Source organism: Schistocerca cancellata, chromosome 9, assembly GCF_023864275.1.
Source record: "Schistocerca cancellata isolate TAMUIC-IGC-003103 chromosome 9, iqSchCanc2.1, whole genome shotgun sequence".
In the NCBI taxonomy this organism is placed as follows: domain Eukaryota; kingdom Metazoa; phylum Arthropoda; class Insecta; order Orthoptera; family Acrididae; genus Schistocerca; species Schistocerca cancellata.
The window spans coordinates 526,651,798-526,662,362 of NC_064634.1; positions in this window are offsets into that span (position 1 = coordinate 526,651,798).

Genomic DNA, 10,565 nt, shown 5'->3' on the forward strand with positions numbered 1-10,565 from the left:
CGGATCATATGGTGTCCGAGGCAGCATTATCCCCTTTGAGACAAGTCGGCTGGAGGACGGGTTATTGAATCGCGACCCAATTTGCATGTTCCATCGTCATTAGGCGGCCCTGAACGTTACAATTAGCCATCAGTTTTGCGTCCGATTCGAAAATCTATACTTACAGGAGATAGACCATAAGGTGCCCGAGGCAGCAATATCCCCTTGGAGACACTTCGGCTGGAGGACGATGTATTGAATCGCGATGCACTTTGAGTTCCCCATTGCTATTAGGAGGCCCTGAACGCTACAATTAACTATCAGTTTTGCGTCCGATTCGATAGTCTAGACTCACAGGAGACGGACCATAAGGTGCACGAGGCAGCAATATCCCCATGGAGACAAGTCGGCTGGAGGACGATGTATTGAATCTCGATGCAATTTGAGTTTTCCGTCGTCATTAGGAGGCCCTGAACGTGTCAATTAACTATCAGTTTTGCGTCCGATTCGAAAATCTAGACTCACAGGAGACGGATATTAAGGTGCCCAAGGCAGCAATATCCCCTTGGAGACAAGTCGGCTGGAGGACGATGTATTGAATCGCGATGCAATTTGAGTTCTCCATTGCTATTAGGAGGCCCTGAACGTTACAGTTAACTATCAGTTTTGCGTCCGATTCGAAAATCTAGACTCACAGGAGACGGACCATAAGGTGCCAGAGGCAGCAATATCCCCATGGAGACAAGTCGGCTGGAGGACGATGTATTGAATCTGGTTGGAATGTGAGTGTTCCATCGTCATTAGGAGGCCCTGAACGTTACAATTAACAATCAGTTTTGCGTTGGAATCGAAAATCTAGACTCACAGGAGACGGACCATAAGGTGCACGAGGCAGCAATATCCCCTTGGAGACAAGTCGTCTGGAGGACGATGTATTGAATCTCGTCGCAATTTGAGTGTTCCCTCGTCATTAGTAGGCGCTGAACGTTACAATTAACTATCAGTTTTGCGTCCGATTCGAAAATCTAGACTCACAGGAGGTGGACCATAAGGTGCCCAAATCAGCAATATCCCCTTGTAGACAAGTCGGCTGGAGCACAGTGTATTGAATCGCGTCGCAATTTGAGTATTCCATCGTCATTAGGTGGCCCTGAACGTTACAATTAACCATCAGTTTTGTGTCGGATTCGAAAACCTAGACTCACAGGAGACGGACCTAAGGCGCCAGAGGCAGCAATATCCCCTTGGAGACAAGTGGGTTGGAGGACGATGTATTGAATCTGGACGGAATGTGAGTGTTCCATCGTCATTAGGAGGCCCTGAACGTTACAATTATCCATCAGTTTTGCGTCGGATTCGAAAATCTAGACTCACAGGAGGTATCCGAGGCAGCAATATCCCCTTGGAGACAAGTAGGCTGGAGGACGATGTATTGAATCGCGACCCAATTAGTGTTCCGTCGTCATTAGGCGGCCCTGAACGTTACAATTAACCATCAGTTTTGCGTCCGATTCGAAAATCTAGACTCACAGGAAACGGACCATAAGGTGCTTGAGGCAGCAATATTCCCTTGGAGACAAATCGGAAGGAAGACGATGTATTGAATCGCGATGCAATTTGAGTTTTCCATCGTCATTAGGAGGCCCAGAACGTTACAATTAACCATTAGTTTTGCGTCGGATTCGAAAACCTAGACGCACAGGAGACGGACCATAAGGAGCCGGAGGCAGCAATATCCCCTTGGAGACAAGTGGGTTGGAGGACGATGTATTGAATCTGGACGGAATGTGAGTGTTCCGTCGTCATTAGGAGGCCCTGAACGTTACAATTAAATGTCAGTTTGGCGTCGGTTCGAAAATCTAGACTCACAGGGGACGGAACTAAGGTGCCGGAGGCAGCAATATCCCCTTGGAGACAAGTTGGTTGGAGGACGATGTATTGAATCTGGACGGAATGTGAGTGTTCCATCGTCATTAGGAGGCCCTGAACGTTACAATTAAACGTCACTTTTGCGTCGGTTCGAAAATCTAGACTCACAGGAGGCGGACCATAAGATGCCCGAGGCAGCAATATCCCCTTGGAGACAAGTCGGCTGGAGGACGATGTATTGAATCTCGACGCAATTTGAGTGTTCCCTCGTCATTAGGAGGCCCTGAACGTTACAAATAACTATCAGTTTGCGTGGGATTCAAAAATCTAGACTCACAGGAGACGGACCATAAGGTGCCCGAGGCAGCAATATCCCCTTGGAGACAAGTGGGCTGGAATACGATGTATTGAATTGCGATGCAATTTGAGTTTTCCATCGTCATTAGGACTCCCTGAGCGATACAATTAACTATCAGTTTTGCGTCGGATTCGAAAATGTAGACTCACAGGAGACGGACCATAAGGTGCCCGAGGCAGCAATATCCCCTTGGAGACAAGTGGGCTGGAATACGATGTATTGAATTGCGATGCAATTTTAGTTTTCCATCGTCATTAGGAGGCCCTAAACGTTACAATTAACCAACAGTTTTGCGTCGGATTCGTAAATCTAGACCCACAGGAGACGGATCATATGGTGTCCGAGGCAGCATTATCCCCTTTGAGACAAGTCGGCTGGAGGACGGGTTATTGAATCGCGACCCAATTTGCGTGTTCCATCGCCATTAGGCGGCCCTGAACGTTACAATTAACCATCAGTTTTGCGTCCGATTCGAAAATCTAGACTTACAGGAGACGGTCCATAAGGTGCCCGAGGCAGCTATATCCCCTTGGAGACACTTCAGCTGGAGGTCGATATATTGAATCGCGATGCAATTTGAGTTTTCCGTCGTCATTAGGAGGCCCTGAACGTGACAATTAACTATCAGTTTTGCGTCCGATTCGAAAATCTAGACTCACAGGAGACGGACAATAAGGTGCCCAAGGCAGCAATATCCCCTTGGAGACAAGTCGGCTGGAGAACGATGTATTGAATCGCGATGCAATTTGAGTTCTCCATTGCTATTAGGAGGCCCTGAACGTTACAGTTAACTATCAGTTTTGCGTCCGATTCGAAAATCTAGACTCACAGGAGACGGACCATAAGGTGCCAGAGGCAGCAATATCCCCATGGAGACAAGTCGGCTGGAGGACGATGTATTGAATCTGGTTGGAATGTGAGTGTTCCATCGTCATTAGGAGGCCCTTAACGTTACAATTAACCATCAGTTTGGCGTTGGAATCGAAAATCTAGACTCACAGGAGACGGACCATAAGGTGCACGAGGCAGCAATATCCCCTTGGAGACAAGTCGGCTGGAGCACAGTGTATTGAATCGCGTCGCAATTTGAGTATTCCATCGTCATTAGGTGGCCTTGAACGTTACAATTAACCATCAGTTTTGTGTCGGATTCGAAAACCTAGTCTCACAGGAGACGGACCTAAGGCGCCAGAGGCAGCAATATCCCCTTGGAGACAAGTGGGTTGGAGGACGATGTATTGAATCTGGACGGAATGTGAGTGTTCCATCGTCATTAGGAGGCCCTGAACGTTACAATTAACCATCAGTTTTGCGTCGGATTCGAAAATCTAGACTCGCAGGAGACGAACCGTATGGTGTCCGAGGCAACAATACCCCTATGAGACAAGTCGGCTTAAGGACGATTTATTGAATCGCGACGCAATTTGTGTGTTCCATCGTAATTAGGAGGCCCTGAACGTTACAATTAACTATCAGTTTTGCGTCGGATTCGAAAACCTAGACGCACAGGAGACGGACCATAAGGAGCCGGAGGCAGCAATATCCCCTTGGAGACAAGTGGGTTGGAGGACGATGTATTGAATCTGGACGGAATGTGAGTGTTCCGTCGTCATTAGGAGGCCCTGAACGTTACAATTAAATGTCAGTTTGGCGTCGGTTCGAAAATCTAGACTCACAGGGTACGGAACTAAGGTGCCGGAGGCAGCAATATCCCCTTGGAGACAAGTTGGTTGGAGGACGATGTATTGAATCTGGACGGAATGTGAGTGTTCCATCGTCATTAGGAGGCCCTGAACGTTACAATTATCCATCAGTTTTGCGTCGGATTCGAAAATCTAGACTCACAGGAGACGGACCGTATGGTGTCTGAGGCAGCAATATCCCCTTGGAGACAAGTCGGCTGGAGGACGATTTATTGAATCGCGACCCAATTTGAGTGTTCCGTCGTCATTAGGCGGCCCTGAACGTTACAATTAACCATCAGTTTTGTGTCCGATTCGAAAATCTAGACTCACAGGAAACGGACCATAAGGTGCCTGAGGCAGCAATATTCCCTTGAAGACAAGTCGGCTAGAGGACGATGTATTGAATCGCGATGCAATTTGAGTTTTCCATCGTCATTAGGAGGCCCAGAACGTTACAATTAACCATTAGTTTTGCGTCGGATTCGAAAATCTAGACTGACAGGAGACGGACCATAAGGTGCCCGAGGCAGCAATATCCCCTTGGACACAAATCGGCTGGAGGACGATGAATTGAATCGCGAAGCAATTTTAGTTTTCCATCGTCATTAGGAGGGGCTGAACGTTACAATTAACCATCAGTTTTGCGTCGGATTCGAAAATCTAGACTCGCAGGAGACGAACCGTATGGTGTCCGAGGCAGCAATATCCCCTAAGAGACAAGTCGGCTTAAGGACGATTTATTGAATCGCGACGCAATTTGTGTGTTCCATCGTAATTAGGAGGCCCTGAACGTTACAATTAACCATCAGTTTTGCGTCGGATTCGAAAATGTAGACTCACAGGAGACGGTCCATAAGGTGCCCGAGGCAGCAATATCCCCTTGGAGACAAATAGGCTGGAGGACGATGTATTTAATCGCGATGCAATTTGAGTTTTCCATCGCCATTAGGAGGCGCTGAACGTTACAATTAACATTCAGTTTTGCGTCGGATTCACAGGAGGTGCCCTTTGGAGTCAAGTCGGCTGGAGGACGATGTATTGAATCGCGATGCAATTTTTGTTTTCCATCGTCATTAGGAGGCCCTGAACGTTACAATTAACCATCAGTTTTGCATCGGATTCGAAAATCTATACTCACAGGAGATGGACCATATGGTGTCCGAGGCAGCAATATCCCCTCGGAGACAAGTCGGCTGGAGGACGATTTATTGAATCGCGATGGAATTTGAGTTTTCCATCGTCATTAGGAGGCCCTGAAAGTTACAATTAACCATCAGTTTTGCGTCCGATTCGAAAATCTAGACTCACAGGAAACGGACCATAAGGTGCCCGAGGCAGCAATATCCCCTTGGAGACAAGTCGGCTGGAGGACGATGTATTGAATCGCGATGGAATTTGAGTTTTCCATCGTCATTAATAGGCCCTGAAAGTTACAATTAACCATCAGTTTTGCGTCGGATTCGAAAATTGTTGACTGACAGGATGTAATCTCACCACGGAAAATTACCTTCTACCACGCCATGATTAATAATGGTCGATCAAATCATCAACATTTATTTACGTATGAAAACTATCTGAGCAGATTTTCTAGTAATATATGCGCCGACAGCTCGTCGACGCCAAGGTTTTTTTCGAGCACGTTTATTCTTTGGAATAACAGAGGTACACAGATGTATGCTCCATGGTCATTATAGTTATAGTTATGGAAAGATAGAATGAAAGAGAGAGAAAGGAACAGCTTCGGAAAGTATCGGTTGGAAGATTTTCGTATTGCGAAAGGAGATTTATTTACTCTTCTTAGCGCTAAAGCGAGGCAGGAAAGTTTGTGCCGCTAGCGGGGTAGACAAAGAGAAAGAAGGACATGTAAAAGTAAATTTCATGAGACTTTAAATCCACGGAAACGGAACATGTACGGAAATGGATTCAATATACAATTTTCCTCAGAAATAAGGTTTGTGACCATTTCATTTTAGAGTGAATGACGAATGCGTTCTCTGTCTGAATCGTTGATGATTGTCTGTGGCCTGTAATTAATTGGGAAGTTTCAGCTGTGACGAAGAGAGCCTGCAATCTCTGAGTTTTATTGAAATCGTCCAAAAAGGCTTCGTCCACATCTGAAATTTTATATCTGTCGTAAACAGAACGAAGTGTTCAAAACGATCGATTTTTTCCCAACTGAATGCAGCGCTTAATAATAATAACGTATATGAAGATCTTTTCTAGCAAGCCAGCCGCTGAATATTAAGAAGAAGGTCTCCACCAGAGATTTTAATAGGCTGATTTCATGTAACTTAAGACTTTCAGCAAAATCGATTTAAGTAGTAAGGGCATTCATTAGAATGGCCAATCCGTGACAGGACACGTTTTTGGACGTTGTTAAAATAATTTTGTTCTTTGTTTCATGTGAACTAGACGAGACAACTTAACGTGGGAAAGAGAAGAAATACTCGCAGGCGCATTATTTCATCGACAAATAAAAGCAGCACGCTGGACGCAGAAAAGAGGCCAGATCTATAATTTTTTTGTAAACTTTATAGTATTGAGGAAGTAGTCGTAGATTTGAACATTTTCTAATTGTGTTCATAACAGAAGTAGTTGGATTCACTTGCCCTAGTTGCATTTACCTGTACAAGTACCATAACAAAGTAGCCACAGTAGTATTCTTGTGAAGGGAGATATATATATATCTTGAGTGTAGAACATTTATATGGTTTTAACTAGGGCAATGTTTAAGATGAGTCAAGCAGAGCAGAGCAACACGCAACAGCCTTCAGCTGTGAGCACTGAGGATAATGATGTAGTAAGAAGTGTTGTAGAACCGATCGCTACAGATAGCGCAATAGAACGCCCGGTAGACACGGCTGGAGATGTATCAGCCAGTATGCAACATGGATTAGACCCATTGGTCATTATCATGAGGCAGATGCAGATGTTAACGGAGACCGTGAATAATATGAATACAAAATTAGCCGCAGTTACTGAAGGGCAAAACCATTTGAATACAAAATTAGCCTCAGTTACTGAAGGGCAAAACCAATTGAATACCAAATTAGCCTCAGTTACTGAAGGGGAAGAAAATTTGAAAACCGACATTAACGCGAAGTTTGCCGCGGTGAATGAGGGGCAAAATGATTTGAATACGAAGTTAGCATCAGTTACGGAAGGGCAGGAAAAGCTGAAAGCTGAGATTAAGCAGCAGTTACATGACAGCTTTTCCGAATTAGAACAACGGATAGAGGCGAAGACAAAGGAACTTAAAGATCAGGCCGAAGAGACGGAACGAAAATTAACTGCACAAATCGAATTGGTTAAAGCTCAATGTGAGGAATCTACTCACCGCGTACGTGTAGAAATGAAGGAGTACGTGGCTATTAAGATAGATACCGTACGCGAACAGGTGGAAATGGTTCCGCAATTAGTACAAAAGCAAGATGCCATGTCGTGTGCAATTGCGCAACTTCCTGAATTGGCACGTACGCAGACGAACATAAAGGAAAGTGTGGAACATCTGACAGAACGTCAAGACGTTATAGACCACCAGATTAATGTATTAACGGGTAAATTTTCCGAAATCACATTAGAAAACAAAAGGCTAATGTGTGAAAACGTTGAACATAATGTTACAGAAGCATTCCAGAGTCTGTGCGGCAAACAGGAAGAGAATTTGTTTGCGAAAGGACTAGAGGAAGTGCGACAGCAGTTAGGTGCTGATCTCGAGCATTGGAAACAAACGATAGCAGAGTCGATACGCGTTTCACAACAAGGCTCAGAACAAATGAATACCGGCCAGCAGCAGAAGTTGCCAGCGACTATAGAGCCAGTTACTGCACATTCGCACACAATACCGACTTGTGTGAGTAACTGAAATATTAAATTGCCACGAGCTAGTTGTTCACGTGAAGTTTTATCTGACGGAGATTACGAAAGCCTTTGTCATGCTGAAGAAAAAATGATAAAGCATCGGCAATTTCAGATTTTTAATACTGACAAAAGGGGGGTCCATCCGATTGTTTTTATTCGAAGTTTTAGAGGAGTTCTACCCAGAAATTGGTCGGAGTGGCAGAAGATCAGTTTCGTTACTGGGTATATACAAGGTTCGGGGGCGATATGGGCCTCGGACATGACTTCTGTTTGCTCGACCTATGACGATTTTGAGAAAGCGTTTTTAGCAAAGTTCTGGTCAGAAGGAGTACAGGAACGCCTAAGGCAGGAGGTGCTCTACCCAGAGCCTTTCTCTTTTTCGAAAGGAAGCCTTAGGAAGTATTTTGAAAAATATATAAATAAAACTAGATATTGGGACAGACCTATGCCTTTGCCAGACATAATAAACATACTTAAAGCAAGATTACCAACGAGCATCCGGAATCAATTAATTTACGGCAACGATAAAGACCTGGAGTCGTTCCTCACGACGTTAGATCATGTAGATATTATAGAAGAGAACAACCAGAAAGCCCGTAACAACAGATTCCAATATCGGGAGATAGAACCTCCGCCAAATGGTAGGCAAGGGAACGCACAGAGATCGATAAATAGTGGAGAAACCCCTCAAAATCTCAATAATAATACCGGCAATAGTCTTGCGAGGGGCTATCCAAGGAACAACAGGAATGGGAAACGATACAATCCCGTATGGGGGAACGAAAGGAATTTCAGACCACAAGCTTGGAACAATAACAGTAATAGAAAGTGGAACCAACCGGGGGAAACAAACTCAAATAACCAACATCAGTGGGGACGGACATCCGCGAATCAACCGGTAATTACCGAAGTGACGGATGAGGTCAACCACCAGGTGAATCAAAATCCAACAAACTTGTAAGGACCCACTCGTGCCCCGGAGGAGCGGTCAACAATAGGTTGAGGGGCAACCTATGCTAACGTATAATATGGACGATTACTGGCAGATGAATTAACCGAGGACTTAGAACCCAAAGATGAGAATAAGGAACAGGTGGCAGTAGCCGAAGTGCAAGTCATTTTGGAAACTGTACCTATAGTGGCAGTTTTAGACACAGCTGCAACCACAAATGTTATTTCGGAGGCTCTATTCAACAAGATCAGAAATATACGACGAGTACCAATTTTTCCAGTTCAAAATTGCAAAATAATAGGCGCCGTTGGGGCTCGATCGGCGAATGTAAAAGTGCAGTCACTACTTAGTGTAGAAGTAGGAAATGTAGCAATATTAAGCACATTCCTTGTGGTGAAAAATTTGGTGGTAGACTGCATTATCGGAGTCGACAGCCTACGTCAATACGGATGCAGAATAGATTTTAAAACAGGAAAAATTTTGTTAGATGTAAATAAACAAGAAATTGAATTGGACTTGTTGAAAAAAGAAAGCCTTACAGAAAATATAATAGTGGGATCAGTGTGCAAGTAATCAGGACTGCACGAAATTCTAAACAGCACGGGAATAATGAGTTCAAAGTCAAAGGAGATTTCGGTCAATTAGTGGATGAGAAGTTAAATGAATCCGACTGCATCACTGAAGATCAGAAGAAGCAGCTCAAAGGATTATTATCAGCGTATGAAAACGTGTTTGATGAAAGGCCAGGAGTGATTAAAGGATACATATGCCATCTCTACGTTAAGCCGCACGAAACGTATTGTAGAACTTTCTATCCTGTTCCCTGGAGGTTAAAGGCTCAAGTTCAAAAGGAAATAGATCGCATGTTGAAATGGGGTTTGATCGAACCCTCTACAAGCCCATACTGCTCCCCATTGTTGGTTGTGCCAAAAGCAAATGGAACTGTGAGACTGGTACTCGACGCCAGGGAAATAAATAAAATTATAATTCCAGTGAGGACACACCCGGAAAACATAGACGAACTGATACAACGGTTCCAGGATGTCCAATATTTGACGAGCATCGATTTGCGGAGTTCTTATTGGCAAGTCAAGCTGGATGAGGTATCGAGGAAATATACAGCTTTCATTTATGCAGGAAGAAGTTACCAATTTACTGTAGTTCCTTTCGGACTCAACATTAGTGCTGGAATTTTTATATCAGCGCTAGATTACGCATTAGGCCCAGAACTAAGAAGCAGGATAACAGTATTTGTTGATGATATGCTTATTGCATCGAAGACCTGGGAAGAGCATATTACTTTACTGAGTCGGGTGTTGGACGTTTTCAAAACCATGGGAATAACTACTAACCTACAGAAATCACATTTTGCACTAAATAGAATCAAGTTCCTGGGGCATATAATTGACGCAAAGGGAATTTTACCGACCAAGGAGAAGTTAATGGCGATTAGTAAGTTTCCAACACCAAGAAATAGGAGGCAATTAAAAGGGTTTATGGGTCTTGCATCATTTTTTAGAAGATTTATCACGAATCAGGCCATGAATGCAGCAGCACTGAATAGTTTGCTGAAGAAGGATGTGCCCTGGCTCTGGACATTCGAGTGTCAAGAAGCATTTGAAGAAATAAAGAAGCAATTAGTAAATGCACCGCTTTTGTACCATCCGGACATGCAAGAGGAATTCTATTTGTCAACAGATTCGTCAAATGTGGGTCTTGGAGCGTGCCTTTTCCAAGTACGCAAGATAAATGGACAGCTTACCTTTTGTCCTATTGCGTTTGCTAGTCGTGTTTTGTCCAACTGTGAACGAACGTACACGACGACAGAATTAGAGGCTCTTGCGGTCGTCTGGGGATTTAA